An 18,434-nucleotide genomic window follows, 5' to 3' on the forward strand; every position below is an offset into this window, starting at 1 on the left:
TTCTGACAGAAAATAATTCAATTCAGTTTTATTTATAAAGCGCCAGATTACAACAAATGTCATCTCAAGGCACTTAAATAATATTGTCCAATTCAAGCCAATTGGAATTCAATTCATTGTAATCATAATCCAATGAAATCCAATTAATTAATTTCAAAATAATCCAATTCATTCATATAGAAAAAAATATATCCGAGCTAAGGAAACCAACAGATTGCACCGAAACTTGTCTTCAGTCCAATCTCCCGTCCTGAGCCTGAGGGACTGTGGAAAGGAACGACTCCCTTTAACAGGAAGAAACCTCTGGCAGAACCAGAACCAGGAAGAAACCTCTGGCAGAACCAGAACCAGGAAGAAACCTCTGGCAGAACCAGACCCAGGAAGAAACCTCTGGCAGAACCAGACTCAGGAAGAAACCTCTGACAGAACCAGAACCAGGAAGAAACCTCTGGCAGAACCAGAACCAGGAAGAAACCTCTGACAGAACCAGAACCAGGAAGAAACCTCTGGCAGAACCAGAACCAGGAAGAAACCTCTGGCAGAACCAGACTCAGGAAGAAACCTCTGGCAGAACCAGACTCAGGAAGAAACCTCTGGCAGAACCAGACTCAGGAAGAAACCTCTGGCAGAACCAGAACCAGGAAGAAACCTCTGGCAGAACCAGACTCAGGAAGAAACCTCTGGCAGAACCAGACTCAGGAAGAAACCTCTGGCAGAACCAGAACCAGGAAGAAACCTCTGGCAGAACCAGAACCAGGAAGAAACCTCTGGCAGAACCAGACTCAGGAAGAAACCTCTGGCAGAACCAGAACCTGGAAGAAACCTCTGGCAGAACCAGAACCAGGAAGAAACCTCTGGCAGAACCAGAACCAGGAAGAAACCTCTGGCAGAAGCAGGAAGAAACCTCTGGCAGAACCAGAACCAGGAAGAAACCTCTGGCAGAACCAGAACCAGGAAGAAACCTCTGGCAGAACCAGAACCAGGAAAACCTCTGGCAGAACCAGAACCAGGAAGGGTGGCCATCCGCCTCGACCAGCTGGGGTTTGAGCTCTTAATTTTTTCCCGGGATCCCACAATAAATATGGGACAAACAAATAATTAGAACCAGTTGCCACTATCTGATTAACAGTTTTTGAAGTCATTTTCTGTACAGGAACAATATAATTAGTCCAACTGACACTGTGCCAAATATGAATTAATCTCTTATCTCATTAACTGTCAAATGCCCCCTTTTCATCACCAGCTAACGTCATTGGGAAGCCAGCAGTGCACAACAGGTCACTCAGAGCTAAAGAGAACTGCAGATAGCTGTCTGTGGGGGCATCATTTCATTGATTTGCACAAATTTGGGTTTATTTCACATTTCCCAGCTTTTGGATGTTATCAGCCTTATGCAAAGGCTGGTAATCAGTGCTATCATTAAATCCCTTTTGTCTGAGCTAATGTTGCTCCATAGAATTGGATACGAAGGCATACAAGGACATAAGCCCTACAGTATATTGGAAAACATCAGGCTTCTATTGACACTGTGGCTTTGCTGTTTCTGTCCATCACTCTAAAAATCATTGTGGCCTTGAATAGAGTGACTCAGCTGCCTCTGGTGTTGCTCACATCAACATTAGCTTTGGAGATGTTCAGTTTCCCTTTGAAGCAGAGATCTGTGAAAACAAAGCAAGCCAAATCACTTAAAGTATCATCAATCACAGTGCATTAATGGAGGAAATCCGTAACAAAGCCTCGCGGCTTCAGTCTCCACTTTCACACTATGAGCCTTTTGCTGGGAACGTGAGAAGGCCTCAGAGGCTAATTGAGACTTGTACTATGTTGAGACACTAGTAGTATTTCCTCCATTTTGGAACTGGATACGATAGAGTGAACCACATTGACGCCCACGCACATTAAACCGGGAATCTTGGAGACATTATACCCAGTTAATTTGTAAGACTCTTTACAAACCAGCGGCCAGGTGTATAAAACCACAGGATGATCATAATGCCAAGTCTCATTTCCTCCCCTCAACAGCTGGTCAACTGATACTACAGCTATCCAGACACTGGAGGAGGCTCCGCACACGCTGGGCTCAATCAAACAGGCTGCAACAAGCATTGAATTTGTGCAAAGGAGAATCTCACAATGCTTTGAATGGCAAACTGAATTCCAAACTATAAATTGACAGAGAGTAATCCCACCAATTCCACAGAAAGATTAATGCAACCGTTCCGTGGCATACCAAGTCTGCACCGTTATTTATTGAGCTCTGAAATTACGGCACACCAATGAGAGGGAAATCTGGTTACCTTCGGGATAAGGACTATATTCAATCACTGACCTTTAAAGCTCAAAAATGAGGAGTGTATACCATCCTCTCATTCAAATGAACCTGAAATGGGGAGCTATGCATAAATGATGGATGAGATCTGCACTGAATCTCACTGCTGTTGTTCATGTGACTTCAATTCTGCAATTGCAAGAGGCAGTGTATCATCCTTTCACTGTTACTTCTGCACAGACAAAACAGGAGGAGCAATCAAATGGTAACCATTAATCCCATCTGTCATCAAGGGATTAAATAACTCAAAAGTTTGAATCGAGCAGGCTGAATGTAGGTCGAGTATCAGTGCGTCAACTCTTATGTCTTCATTGTTTTATGTAAAAGAGAGGCTGAAATCACTTTGACCAGCAACAAGAATTTCATAGAAAAGATTTACATTGTTAATCTAAAAGCTCAAAACAGGAAAACCTGACTTCTTTCGGTTTAAAGAACCTTTCACTTCTTGTCTTCCTCAGCTGTGACAGAAGGAGAGATCTGAGCATCCGTCGTACCAGAACGAGAGTTGTTGGACAGGTTGTACGGTCTTTGATCTACCTTTGTTCTGAAAGACTTTTTGAATCTGTTGTGTATTAGATTGTCCTCCACCCAAATACATCCCCATGGGGGGTGCCTATTATTCAATTATATTGAATAATAAGCACCCTCTAGTGGCTGTGAGCGGTACTGTACTTGAATAGTTAAAATGGCACCCATAAAGGTAACAGTAGCACTGTTAAGAGTGTATTTTAACCTTAACCGTTTTTATAACAACTACTTTTATAAATATGTCTTTATAACCCTAACAAAAAAAACACGTTAATCCAATAAAGACTGACTCTTTATTGGATTAACGTGTTTTTTTGTGAGCACACCCAGATAATGCATGCTGCAAGCTGAATCCCTTCTGTGTGTTTACCATGAGTTGGACTCAAACTAGCCTACGCAGTTCCTGTCCAAGGCTTTCACACAAAAAATGGAAGAAGTACAGCTAATTTGATTAGTAAAAAACGTAAAGCTGCATAGATCGATAGATAGATAGATAGTCATCTAGTTCAACTGGAATAACCCAACACTGACGAGCTGAAAGGGAACATGTTATTTTTAGCTAACTGGATTTTTCTCTCGCTCTTGTAGACTTGGACAAGTCCAGTCAGGCTATAATTGTAGTTACATGTACTGATAGTTAAGTATTGACTGGCAATATAGTGTTTTTTTCAGTCCAAAAGTCTAAAAGAAAACTTTTGAACAGTCGTATGACCGGTTGTAAGACATCTTTTGTCTGCCAGAACCAATGCAGGGAGATGGACCATTTGCATTACTTTACTCTAAATTTATTAAATTTACTCATTTTCACTTTTACATGGAAATCATAACATTATTCTGGCGAAGATGTCTTGGTTGTTTACCTTAATGTTGGTCTGATCGGCCACCACTCGGCCTGCGTTCTGCAGTGTTGCCATGTTCTGAGATCTCGGTGCATAGTGTCTACAAACGTAATCATAGCCACAAGAGGAGTAAGCCAGAGCTATGAAAATAAAACACAAGCTATATCAGATTACAGGTCTCTTTTCCAGTGCGTCTTTAGAAAAAATTTGCTTGAAGCGGTCACTTTATGGAGCCTGAAAAGTGGCTTAAAAGGACCTATTTTCAGCATGTGGACCTCACTGATACTGCTCAGTATTTCACAAAGAAATGAACAACACAAATCTACAAAAAAATGCATTAAATGACATGTTTCCAAAGGGACTGAGATGAAAAAGTTTGAGAATGATATGCTGAACATCCAATATAATCCAAACCCTGTTAGGCTAAAGTATGTGAGCTGTTAGCCCAGCGAGAGGAGTGGGACATTAGTCACAGAGACAGTGGCCATGGACAACAGTTTGGCAGCAGACCAAGGTGCTAATTAAGGAGTCCCATACAATGTTAAATACAGAGGCCCTCTGCTAAGGTGAGGGGCTGGCCAATAACTTGCAGAACAAGGTCAATGTGCTCAACATGATCTCTCCTCATTCCACCCTGCTGGATGGGGGGATTATCTCATGCATCTTTAATCCTGTTGTACTATGCTCAGACTGAGGAAATAGATTGGATGTAGAACACTGGAACAGAAGGACGAGAGCTCACTTTGCAAAGCAATAAAAGCCACATATGGATGGAAAGTCTTGGTGTGTGTGTGTTTATTTGTCACATCCACTGCGGTATGCTTTTACAGCAAGATGCTGAATCTTCACAGGACAAACTTCTAATTACTTCTGTAAACCAATGCACATCCAAGACAACACAACTCTGGATAACACGGAGCAGGAATACACAATGCCTGACCAAAAAAACTAATCTAAGATTTTGTTGGACCGCCTTTGGATCCAGTTGGAGAGATTTTTCTGCAGTTTATGCAGTGTCCCATCACCAGAATCGCATGATTTTTTTTGTCATAATGTTGTTATATTGGAAGAGTCGGATAGCTGTGGGAAGTCTTCTCCGGCACATCCCAAAGCCGCGTAATAAGGTTAAGGTCTGAACTCTGTGGTGGGAAATCCATGTGTGAAAATGACGTCTTGTGAACCATTCTTTCACAGTTTCCATCCGACGAATCCTGACACCGTCATGCAAAAATCTATGAATGTTAACACCTGGGCGTTGGCTGAATTCCAGCACAATGTTGAGCTCACTTTTTGGGGACATAATGTTGCTGCACCAACAGAAGAAACCCCAGACCACAGCGCGGTCCCTATAAGCTCGTATGACAGGTAGAGGACATGATGGGTGCCGCACTTTTGGGCTGCAGAGCCCAACCTTTATGCTTTCTTTTCCCAAGGGTCCACCGCTGCTTACTGCCAGCACCACAGTACCTCTTTATATTGAGCATGTAGAAACGTTCCTACTTTCACTGTTAAACACTGCTTTGATGATTTGCTTTGATCTAGTTTAACTTGGCATTTAAATGGTTCTTACTGGTCCGTATTTGTGAGATTTTGAATGTTAAATATTAGCAAGTTAGCCCGGTGATGATGAATCTTACCTCTTTCAGAATCAAATGACAATTTCCTTTGTTTCCTCATCTAGTTTTGGACAAGTCTCAGAGAATGAAATTGAATCTATTAGTATCACTTAGAGCTAGTGCCATATTAACAAAGCCAGGGAGACTGTCAATACTGAGATAAAATAAGATGGTTGTACTAATTTAATTGGTGGCACAGGTTTTTGTCCTCGAAATCTGAAGCAGATTTCCTGCGAGGAATGCAATCAGCACCCCTGGGGTCGCTGATCAGAAACCGAAGCACACATCACCGACATTTGGAATATACATAATTTCAGGAAACAAGTCCAAGGAGAGAAAGAAGCAGTAGTGGAGAGAGAGTAAAGCTGCACACGCTGCACTGATCCGAATAAAAGCTGCTGAAATAAATATGCTACTGAGGCCTTTGTTTATGAAATGGCATTGGTGTTGGTTTTGATCAGCTGATGTGGCGGCTGTGAAGGTTCTGCATGAAGGAGCACAATGCATAAACAATGGGGCATGTCTTTGGACTAAAAGGGCATGTCTATTATTTAAAAAGCAACATGTCCTGTGGGTGTTTGTCATTCCGCTTCACTGAGGCTACTGACATTGGAGAAATTAGTACAATGTCTGCTCTGCAATGTTTTGTTTTTTTTCCTCTGACTGTTGACCACTGCTGCAAAAGGTCTGCAAAGGAGTATTTACTTAGATTCCACTGACGACAGCTTAATTTGCTGAAACATAGTTAACCATCAAATCAAATAAAGCAACACAAGAAATACACTGAGACATGATGCCTGACCAGGAACCCGCAGGAGAAAACTCAAAACAACAAGATACATAGCCAAGAGACTAAAATGTTGCAGAGTGCAGTCATCCTTCAGCATATGCTGTCTGATGGGGGCTTTCATTCAAAGTGCATGATAGCACCACGGACGTGCATATTTTCAGCAAATGTAGCCTCAAATAGGCACCCAGCCTCACTCCAGCTTTTTAAAACAAGGCTCTTCCCTCGGAGCTACAGAACTTTACACCAACACAGTTCAAAAGTGTCCGAGGGCACAGTCGCTGTGTGGCTTCGTATTGTTCTGCCACACAGACTTTTATGCTGATAAAAAACTCCTCCTCTCGTTTCATTGCATATTGTCAGCAAAGGTTTAGTGAAAAATAAGCAAATAGAAATGAAAACGCAGTATGTAAGGCAAAGGCAGAGTTTGTGTGGTTGTGATAGGCTTGAAGGTTTAAAGCAAAACTTTTAAATGTGTATTCATCCCTCCATAAGACCAACTTCTTGTGTCATTTGGCTTTTTTGAGGCTTTTCTCCCTGTTTTCCTTCCTTAAGAATGGCAATTTCCAAACATAATTCATTCATTCTCTGCATTTGCTTGACTTAGACTTTAATTTATGTGGATTTTACTTTGGTCAGAAGATGTTACAGTTGTTAAAAATCTATTTTTAACAGGGTTGACATGCTTTGATCGTTAACAAGGAGACTTAACAGGCCACCTGTCATGATTTCAGAGTTGGTTTGGGAATGAGAACTTTACTGCTTTATCAGGAATTTGGTTGAATCTAGATGTAAAGCAGTGGTTCAGCAGCACATAAGGCAACCTCGAGTCAAGCTAAAAAAAGAGCCACCATCAGCTGGTTTCTTGGAATCTGTGAGATTCGAGTCCTCATATTGATAAATTATGTTTATCAAGTGTGTGACAAGTCATGAAAGCTGGCTGACATTAGCAAAAAGCATGGCTTCAATTGCTATAATATGACGTGTTAAACAAAAACACGCAAGAGGTGTGAAAGTAAAAATGTCAGCGTTCAAGTCTGTATGGTTTATTTAAGATAACAAAAAGATGAGGTGATTCTAGCTTGTGAATTAACTCTGAGGGCAGAGTACTTTAAATTCAGAGCTCGATTATCCTGGATGTTCACACTCGTGTGATTCTGGGCTAGAATCTGCTGTGCAATATGTAATTCTTATGTTAGGTTAAACTCCTTTTCATGTCACAGATTGTTTTTGTTAAATAGCTTAGATTAGGATCACAAATCATTTAGGTACAGGCGACGTAAAGTTCACCAACAAAGATACGTGGAAGGTGGGAGAATTGTGCTTCCTGTACTTCACAAAGAACCAACAAAGCCATGATTTAAGCTCAGATATTATCTGTCCCAATATCACTTTACATCAGCGGGCAGATGTTTGATTTACCACCTCTGCAGTAGATCCTGGCCACAATCGCAGGGGCCATCAACAGTTCCCATTTACTTTAAATATACTTCAGTGATGCTATGAAATAGCTCTCCCCAGGGCTCATTTTATTAACTTGACAAATTTTCCAGCATTCCACAGCATCATCACCCTTGATAATCTCACAGCTTGGGAGAATGGGGTGGGGATGATATTTCCTTGTGAGGCTCTGGGTAGAAGGGCTCTAATGTTATTAAATGACTCCTAACTTGGTTATCGATGGTAACCTCCCAGAGGAAGAGAGTTCATTGCTTCAGCTGTTTGGTAGAGGCTGTTGGAGGGTTGATGCTGAGTGTGGTGTTAATTTACTTATTCAACAGTCACAAAGAAGAGTCGAGATTAGAATACTTATTTATCTTAAACCAACCAGTATTCCCTCTGTACACTATGCACCCGCCGCCATTTTTCGTCTCTATTTTGCTACACGTGCAAAAATGTGTTATATTTGTTGTGAACATACAGACTAGTTTACAGCTGGGACCATATACAGTTGTCCAACCACCTAAATAAGCTGAATAAAACTATAAAATGAGCACAATTAACAGTTAGTTTTAAATGTGTTCGGAATTATTAGGCAAATAATTAATTTTTTATTCTTTCTGTCATATAACATGTGGTAAATACTACATTTGCTCGTTTTGCAGACACTTATCTTAAGGGGTTTGCACGTGAGGAACACATAGGTGGGAATAATGTGGAGTTAAGCAATTTGTTCAAGGATGTTTTGATGTGAACTCAGGAAACTGGGGATCAAGTCTTCTGACTGGTGAATTACCAAGACCCAGCTGCTCTGTTAATCAGAATCTTTAAAAAGGCAATTAAGTCCAACTTAATTACTGCCAAACAGCCTTCCAATACGCTTATTATCATAGCGTCTTATTATCATATCGAACTGGTGTTCAGGTTTGTTGATGTCTCTCACTGCCAGTGTCAGAGGGGTCCACGAGGAGAAGGGTCAGGTTGTTATTTGGTCATATTTGAGGACTCTGCTGTCTGCAGTATTGTTCTGAGGAACATTCAGATACATTTCTATGAAGAAATGTACCTACTTTAAGAAAGTGCCAGCAGGTTTGGGAGTTCGGTCCATCTTCAGCTGGAAAAGGTCCAGGAAGTTCACGGTTAATGACAGCAGCTCCAACCTGCTGCTGCTTGACCCGTGAACATTAGACATCATGGTCCTGTTCATTTATTCAAAACAAGAGTCGCTCTTCTGCCATTTTTCACTTATACATTCGAACAAGGCCAAGACCATGACTCTGAACACTTGACATCGTTTTCAGATTTAGAATATGGTGGAACTGTAGGACAAAGGCTTCCTGGTAGCTTAAAGTTTAATTTGGGCCTTTTCTGATCCATGCATTTCTCCCTGTTCGCTGTATATAACGGTTTGTTATGACTGCCATTACTCAACTTAACCTTTTAGAATTAGTTCAGTCTTTTTTTAGCCCTACTTAGTGAAGTTATCTACAGTGTTAAACACTTTAGAGCCCATCCTCCAGTCCTTTCTCTCTATTATGACGTCACTAAAGCCGCATTCGGACAGAGGCGTTCAAAGAACGCAGTTCTAAGAACCGTCCACCTCGAATTTAGTTCAAAGACCTGCCCTTCCCCAGGGGAACCGTTTCATTTTGCATTCACATGAGTCGGGGTCCTTGACAGGGACTGATGTGACGCAGCCGTCTGCCACAGACGTGTTACTTTAGCGCCACTCAGCAACAGAACAGAACCCGGGAAAAGTAAGGAGAGAAGAAAACAACAGCAGCAAGAAGCTAACATGGAGAGCGAGGAGGCCACCGTGTTCACGGTCTGCATGGCGGTGATATTAATCATGGACGATCACATCAGGCGTCTAAGATGGAGGCTGGAAGAGCGCACAGCGAGAGTCAGGAGACGGAGAATCCAGCAGCGGGAGATACTTCTTCCTTTCATGGAGGAAAGAAGGAGAGCAGAGCGCCGCAGACAAAGGAGACGAAGTTTAACTCATTAAACAGGCGCCGGTTGGGTCCGTGTCGTATGAGGAAACATTTCAGACAAGGGGCGGAGCTACAGCCACCAAACACCTACATCATGTTCCTGTGGAGCCCAGAAAAGACCCTGAAGGAGCTAAAAGGGTTCCAGGAACTGAGGGCCGTGGTCCCTAGTTCCTGTATGTCCGAATGAGCGAAAAAACGGCCCAATTCCTGAAAAGGTTCTAGGAACTGCAGAAGGTTCCTACAGTGGGAATGCACCTATTGGTGGTGCTTTGTCAGGAGCAGGTACTTTCAGCGTGTAGCACACAAGTAGAGTGAAGAAGGTTGAAAAAAAAGGCTGGTAGTCAAATTAAGAGAGTGAAAAACAGGCTAGAGTTTCTTTAAAAGTGGAGTGACTATCCCTCCCTTCCACTCCAACCTCTTGATGCAGTCTGTCTTACTTTGCTGATGAACCAGAACAATGCAATAGGTCTGCAGGATCATTCATCAGCTGGAGCTTTAACATGCACAAAAACCTTACCGGCTTTGCTATGAGCCAAGATGCATTTATTTAGAGGTGGAGAAGTGCATCAGCACAGTGTGACAGTGCTTTCTGTAATAAGAGGTGCGACAAAGTTCAAACGTCCAACCGCAGCAGGTAAGGAACACTTCAGCTCCTGTTGTGTGAACGTCAATCTTCGTCTTTAAGAGCAGCCACAAAAGTCTGCCAGTGAGCTGTCGTCTGAGTGCCAAAGGAAGATAAAAATGCTGTATTGTGTTGGTCGACAGACGAGTGATTTCTCACCAAGATTTCATACTTACGATTCACAACCTTGTAAATACAGAGCCGAGTAGAACTCATAAAACAGTCCATCAGGACAGTTGCCAGCAGTCAGTCAGAAATGATCAGGAAATAGTCAAAGGCAATCATAAGGTTCATTTGTCTGTTTTCTCCGCAAATGGACAGAAATACATTATATTATATGAGCCTCCCTATGCATTGCATATGTATGACTACAAATGCAAACTCTCAGCGTGCAAAAGAGATTTGATTGAAGGCAGGATCCACATCACCCTGAATGTGATGCAGGGAATGGTGTCAAAAATGAGTGCATTCAAGGGAGCATACTGATGAGAAACATTTCCTTCAAGTGGAAAAAATGGTGATCGTTTTATGCTTTTTATGTGATATATTATGTCCACTGTTTGTGGTTGGGTCTGGTTCTGTGAGTTTCTCTGCTTTCAGCAGGAAAACTGCAACACAGGTCATTTTCTTAAGCAAAATAGCCCTTTTCTGACCACTGTTGGAACAGGTCTCCTGAGACCAGGCTGCTTTGAGGGGTGCAGATAAGGGGTGTGGTTTGGGCAAGTGAGCAGCCACTGAGAAACAGTGGGATGAAAAGTCTTTAGCTAACTCTGCTTGAAATGACCCTCAGATATAGTTTATCCACTTATATCCTCTGAGGCTGCTGCTGGATGGAAGATGCAGGCTCCTCAGTGCAGCTGACAGCAGGACATTTGCACCAGAAGCTGGCTTCATCCGTCCAGCAGGGTGGGCGGAGCTTAGAGGTCGAGTCTGGGATGAACTTAACAACTGACTGAAGATTACAATGTCATCATCTTAACGACTCCTTGTGTGAGATATTTTAAAATCTTAGGGGTCAAAATCAAAAAGTTTTTTCCTGAGTTTATGAATTAAAAGTGACACTTAAATATATGCTCTGAAGCACAAAAAACTGTTATTTTCCCCATGATATCTCCCACTGTTCTTTCATAAAGCAATTTTATCAAATGTGAAAATTAGAGAGCCACAATCTTACAAAACACCCTCCCTGAGGATAAAAACTCTGTTTTGGTTACGAAAGATTCTTTCACTGATGGCAGCCGGGGTGAGAATTAAAGCTGAAAAACAGCAACACCCGCAGGACTGGGATTTAATTTCAGACTTTGTTTAAGAAAAAAAACGTTATGAATGTGCTAAGGTAATGCAATTTCAGCCGGCATATATTCTGTGATATAAAAATCTAATTTCCAGAGGTAGTTTTATTGCATACAGATCAATAAAGGTGCCAGTGCAGCTCCAATGGTGCGAGGGAAACCACTGTTTACAATGGGAACTATTCTCAAATATTGGGTATGAACAGTGTTTATGTCATGAATATAGAGCAGGCCTTGAGGCTGGCCGTTTAATGTTGAGGGGAGTAAAGGTACGTGTGACCTTGAGAAAGCAGTTTGGCATCTACAAAACATTGTTTTACCTTCCACCATCTCCTCGAAGAGAATGACTCTCTGACACACAGCAGGGACTTTAAATAGCACAGATTATCATCTTTATATGCTCAGTATATGGCCAATCACACCCTCCCTGAGTGTGTTTTAGAGAGAGGAAGTTTGTCTTATGGACAGACCTTTTTATGTTCGTCTGCAGTGACTGAACTCTAACATCCGTTCAGTGATTGCTTAAAATCCTAAACATGTGACAGCTGAGCCGTGGAGCAATATCTACTCATAATTGCATACAAAAATGCTATAAGTTACACTCCCTTATGAATAATGCAAAAGAGCAAATATGCACTTTTGTCCCATTTCCACTTAATTCAATTCCACCCTGCACAGCTAACTTTGCATTGTTTGTCCTTATCACTGTCTCCTACCAGTAAAAAAACAAAGGGAAAAAATGAAAGAAAAATCAAACAGAAAACACTAATAAGGTTTACGGTTTTCCGGGTAAAACAAGAACATAAAACAGGTTTTTCCTCATTTACATAATCCATTTGATACCTTGTGTTTTTTTCCTTCTCCCACCAGCTGCATCACTGATGAACTCATGAGACGTCCCAGTCACACAGAGCATGTATTAAATCAAGCGGTTGTTAACCAAATCAGCGCTTTTCTGTGTATGGCTAGTAATGAAGACAGGGGAGGTGACGGGGAAGCACCGAGCGCCTCAGTCCCCAGAGAACCCAGGCCCATGATATGCTAATGCTCTCTTCACATGTCTGTCAACTGCTGCATCGGTGTACCTTTGCTGAGAAACTAATCTGAGTTTTATTGGCCTGCCAGAATGAATTTATACATTACTATTAGATTACCGGCTCTGGCAGCTGTAGTGTGTAGAACTAATGTACTCTGTCACAGATTGTGTGCATAATGAACTTCGGTAGGAAAGTAGCCAAAGCGAGTCTAGGAAGGCATGCAGTTGTAATAACACCATCAAAGGCTTTGTTCTAGTCAACAAGCGAGGAAACAGCATCTGTCCTGACGGCTAAAAGCAGTGGGCAAAGAATTCCTTTAAAAACAATAAGCTCATCCAGCTTTTCACTCCACACCGAGTAAAAATGTCTGCCATGGATTCAGATAAATAGATATGATTAGAAGTAAGTGACACAAATGAGGGCGCTAACAGCCATCTGCCTCGACCAAGCAGACGGCTGCACTTCCTGGGTCTGGTTCTGCTGGAGATCTCCTCCAGGTTTTCCTCTCCACCGTCACCTGCAGCCCCATGTTTGGTTGGTTGCTTTCATTAGCTATGCTACTGCCTACAAATTGCCATTAGATGGCTACAATTACAATGAATTGGTCTGAATTAGATTGTAACGAGAGTTCAGTTAGCAGGATCGAATTATATTAAAAGTGGATCTAACTGGACTTGTACTGAATGTGTTTGCTTCCTCTTTAAAGTGCCTTTAGGTGACTTTTGTTATGAAATGGTGCAAGACAAATAAACTGAATATTTCACCAGGGATGCTGGCGTTAGGTCAGATTGTGGAGAACAGTTAAAGCTCAGCTTACTCCCTATAAATCTGTATAACATTTAAAGACCCTGCGGTTCAGTTTGGAGCAGAACTGAACAGCAACCCCCACATCGAATTTATGTGCCCTTAGAAATAAGTGGCAACACCAAATAAGACATTTACTTCTCACAGCTCTTGGCTAATAGTGTATTTTGGACTGTAAATGAATGAATGAATGAATCATTCGAGTGTTTTCTGTCCTTCCAGATGATGAGAGGGGAAAACAAACTTCATCTGCTCTGCTGTCCGTGGATTACTTCCAACTACTTTCATCTTAACTGATAAAGCTTCAGAAAATGATCTGACGAACACGATTCTGCTCATTTTGATCATTCTAAGGCTGATACTGTGGGGCAGGTCATGAAATACATCCCATTTAGTGGAATAAAGCTGTATTACAGGAATGTCCAGCTCACCTCTGAACTTTCTCTAATGTGTAACTTAGTTACATAGTAGTGCGTTTTTTTGTGATGTCATAGGTAGGTATTGCCTTTTCCAGTTCTCCTGGTAGCTGTGGTTTAAAGTTAGGGGACATGCTCTGTGTTTTAAACAAGGTCAAGCACAAGTAGGACTGCACGATTATGACCAAAATCATAATCACGATTATTATTTTGATTAATATTGTAATCACAATTATTAATCATGTCTTGAAAAACAAGTATTTTTATTGCACCATTTAAAAAACAATGTACCAACATTTTTTAGTGAAAAATTAAACTTTAAATTAGAATAAATGATAAACAATGCAAAATAAAAACAAAAACCCAATAATTTAACATTTTAAAGTACTAACTGTGTTGATCGGACACGTCTTTGGTCAAATAAAAAGATATCGCTGTTATTTCTGCGTGTCTTAGGGAGGCAGATGGATCTGGTTCTGCCCGGTGCCGGTGCTGTAAAGTTGTTTGGGTCGCTGGACACTGACGGGGATTTTGTGAATTAACTTTGGCCTTCTTTCATTCCTGATAATTATGTTTGTGATGTTTTTTTCAGGTGATTGAACAGATTAGTGGTGTTACTCTGCGGGACAGACACTACTTTGTTACACTCTTTACAGATAACTTGTTCTTGTTTAACGTCACTTACCTTGAATCCAAAAACAAATCCAGACAATAGATGTCGCCCAGTCTAACTCTTGACTGTCCAGCTTGCTGCCTTACACTGCGCACCTGTTATTCAGGCAGTTTAATGAAGCCTTAACCATGCTGTCGCCCCCTGGTGGTTGGTGGACAACTGGTTGAGAACATGTGTGGTTAGATATGCAGGCAGCAGACGATCAAGTGTATTTAATTGTGGCCACCACAATCGTGATGACGATCAAAATACGATTAATTGTGCAGCCCTAACCACAAGGCAAACTATTTCTAAGACTTTGAAGCTCTGAAGTGCTCACAAATAGTAGTATTTCAATTCAAACAAGCGACTTATCAGACGGGAACATTGGATTCTCCACATTCAAATAGATGTTTGAACTTGAAGAAAGTTCTGGTTTGAACTCAAAAGCTGAAGCTACATTTCATTATTTGCATGCTTAAATTCTAACAACTTATTTTTGGAAGATATATGATTATATTTAATCACTGGTTGCAGTTTATAAAGAGAGGCCTATATTGCACAAATCATAACTATATGGTAATACTAGCTTTTGATTGTATTAGCTACCAGTGATGAGGTTTGTCGAGGGTTCCACACGGTACTTTACTTTGATCATTTGAATTAATCAGCTTTAATTAACTGTTCAAATGCTTAATCTTCTGCCAATTAAAGGAATTCACTCTTCATCCCATGCAACAGCATGTAAAAGTACATTTAATGTTTTTTACTCTTATTGTGTTGCAAGACACTGCGACGTCCAGCCTTTTTTATATGTCTGTTGCAGCTTATCAGCCCAAGAAAAGGACATGTTCATTAACCTGTTGGCTTGTGTGTGCCTACTCGCATCAAACTGGTGTCACAGAACCAAAGACTGTGTCATTGGTTAGAGAAACTAGTTCTGGGACCCTCCCCACATGTCAGCTTTGCACTTTAACACAGGACGGTCCCAGCTTGACAGACACATGACCAAAAGGCCTGTAGAAAAAGGTTAGAAGGGAGCCTATCGTTCCTCGTTGCTGACTTAATTCATTTTGTGTTCACTTGAGTCTTTTCATGCTTCAAAAGCAGTTTAACTGGAAACAGACAAAAGTAGTCAGGTGTGGGCTTGAAACAGTGCAGCCAGATTGGATCTCCCACTGAGTAAAATATAGTTGCTGAAAGGTAAAGCAGACAGTTGGTTTTCACCCTCTTGTGAAACCAACCCTTTGTCTTTGATAAAAGCAAGCAGGCAGCAGTTGCTACTCTTTTTGAAATACATCAGTGGCATCTCCAGTTTTTCTCCCTGTAACTCTGACACATCCATCCCTAAAGCAGCGTCAGGCCTCACCAGGAGTCCAACCTAAAGACATCCCTACCATAAACACTCTTTCATAAGCACAACCGCAGCGGGAGAGTGAAACTACAAAAGAAAGGAAACCCACAGAATGCAGATCCCTCTGTGAGGGCACTGTGGAGAAAGAGGCGTGGAGCATTATCATAGATAGAGCAGCAGGCCGACTGCCCTGAGATGTAGTCAGCATGTTGTATCAGCAAGACTGTTCAATGAATCACACGTTGTGCAGCCGCTTAGGTGATAAATACGCGAGCATGAGGTCTAACATACAAGATAGGACTCATTGTTGGTAGGGACCTGCCTGTATTTCATAGCCTGGGTAGCTCTGATGATGGATGACCTGGTGCATGGTAATATTTCTTCCACAATCTCGGTTCAGACATTGTGTTGAAAGTGTGGAAAACAGCCCACTGTGGAGGTAAAATCAAAGTGGGACGAAAAGGTAACTCTGCGAACGCCGGGGGTATAAAGCAACCCCATGATTAGTTGGGAGCGAAATTAGATTATTCATGAAGTGCCTGGGTGGAATGCCAAAATGGCTCTGCTTGGTTTCAGACGGAATAACAAAATCAATCAAGCCTTTTTATTTTGATGTTTGCAGGCAGCTGCATAAGATTTTTTGTGACAGCCACCTGAAAACCAAATGAGATTTTTTTTTTGTCTGTGGTAATCCACTTCATTTTTGTAACTTAGGTAAATAGACAGCACTTTGTGGCAGCAAACTGAGGTCCAAAACATATTCGTACTCTTGTTGTTTCCTGGCAACGTATTCCCATGAGAAAACAACAACTCCTCAAACAGCTTTGCCCTTCATAAGCACTTTGCCTTGTACTCAGAAGCCAGTGTGACAGGTGCTAAAGGGAAACAAAATAATGAAGGATAAAAGCAGAAAAAGAACCTGAGGTGGGGTCTCGACACCTTGTCAAATTATCATCCTTTTTTAAACAACAACTGACAGCCCTGATCTAATCAAGCCCCCACTGACACACATGCACACACACAGGCAGCACATGCACACCCACACAGTTAAATCAGCCCAGACAGTGTCACTGGAACTGCCCCTTTTGGATGTCAAGCTGCAGGAGCCGGATGCACGGACTTGGAGACAGACATTGCTCCTGGCAGCACACCTTGCATTCGTGCCTCTCCCCATTTAATCTAAACATTTTTCTATTCGTGTTTCTCTCTGGTTATCGGTTATTTCTGGCATCCCTAAAAGGGCTTTTCTTCAACAGAAATATGGTGAATATTTAAAAAGTGAGACGCTTATGGCAGCTCTTTGAAATGTAAACACACAGGTATGCACTTCCTGTGTCTTCTACAAGAGGCCTGAATATCTCTACAACTGCCATTAAACTTAATAATATGATTTAGACTAACTTGAGCCTCTCAAATGGTCACCAAATACTTTTTTGTGGTTAGCTGCACTTTAGTGATGCCATCAACTCTTTAGTGACACGTTCATGAAAGCCTCACTGAAACATGCAATTAAAAAATTAGCTGTTTTTTTTATTTTATCTTCATTAAAGAGTCAAATCAAAGCTGGGTGCTACTGAAATAAGATAATTTGATTTGGGGAGATAAAAAGGGTGCTTTGGCTTTTGAAGCAGCAGCTGCTTGCTCTTTACTATTGAATATTTCTCCTGCAGGCATTTTGAGCAGAGCTACTGAATGATGCACAAAGATTTATGGAGAATACTATGATTATAGAGATGAAATACAGAAACTCACCGGCTTGTGGACTCCTTACTTGCAGGAATATTCATGAAAAGTATGGTGGTAAGCATCAGTTTGCCATCAAGAAAACAAAAGATATGCAAATGTCTGCAGCCAGGCACCCAAACTTCTGACCATCTACTCCCTAAACAGTCTGATGTTTCTTCTTTATTAGTTAAATCACCTTTTTTCAAGTTAGTTTTTGCATTACTAGATCAACTTGAACTTTGCAGCTTACATTCTTTGAGAGTATTCTTGTTCATAAGTTCTCCCTCATACAGAATACCTTGAAATCTCATTAGCACATCTGCTCCATATGGAGTACCTGTGGTGTAAGTACAAACCTCCATGTTTGTATTGTTCTCAGAGTAACACTAAGACCAGCAGGACCGCACAGTGCATGGGATACAACTGTGCCACGGTGGCCAGACATAAAAGTTCTTTATGTCTTATGGTTATGGTTGCATAGTAAACATCTGTTGGGGCTGAAGACTGCAACAAGTTAAAGTTAAAGCACACGACTCATATACGATGGTGTCATTTCTGCTCCTATCAGTAATAATACACTGCTACCTTTCCCATTCCTGTTGTAAATGAAAGGACTGGGATGGACTGGTCGGTGCACTCTGCCTCCTGCCCAGTGGCAGCTGGGCTAGGCTCCAGCCCCCCAACGACCCTGAATTGGATTGAGCGGGAGTAGAAAATGGATGGATAGATGGATGCAATAATAAACAGCAGTTTAGGTGTGAAAAAACTGACTTGATAAGGTTTTAATCAAATCAAATCAATAGATTAGTGCTTCACTGACATGGTTATGGGCACCAAGGAAAGTGCTTGTAGCTAATTTACCACACCCACTTTTTCAAAGTGTAAACAGCTGAATAAAAAGAAACGAGGTTCAGGTTGCAGCCTGCAGTTTAACTCGCTGTCTCTATGGCAACATCATAATTACTGTTTTTAAATGTGCATCTGTTCACTCAAGCCTCG

Source organism: Leuresthes tenuis, unplaced genomic scaffold (assembly GCF_036924035.1).
Source record: "Leuresthes tenuis unplaced genomic scaffold, fLeuTen1.0.hap1 SCAF_6, whole genome shotgun sequence".
In the NCBI taxonomy this organism is placed as follows: Eukaryota; Metazoa; Chordata; class Actinopteri; order Atheriniformes; family Atherinopsidae; genus Leuresthes; species Leuresthes tenuis.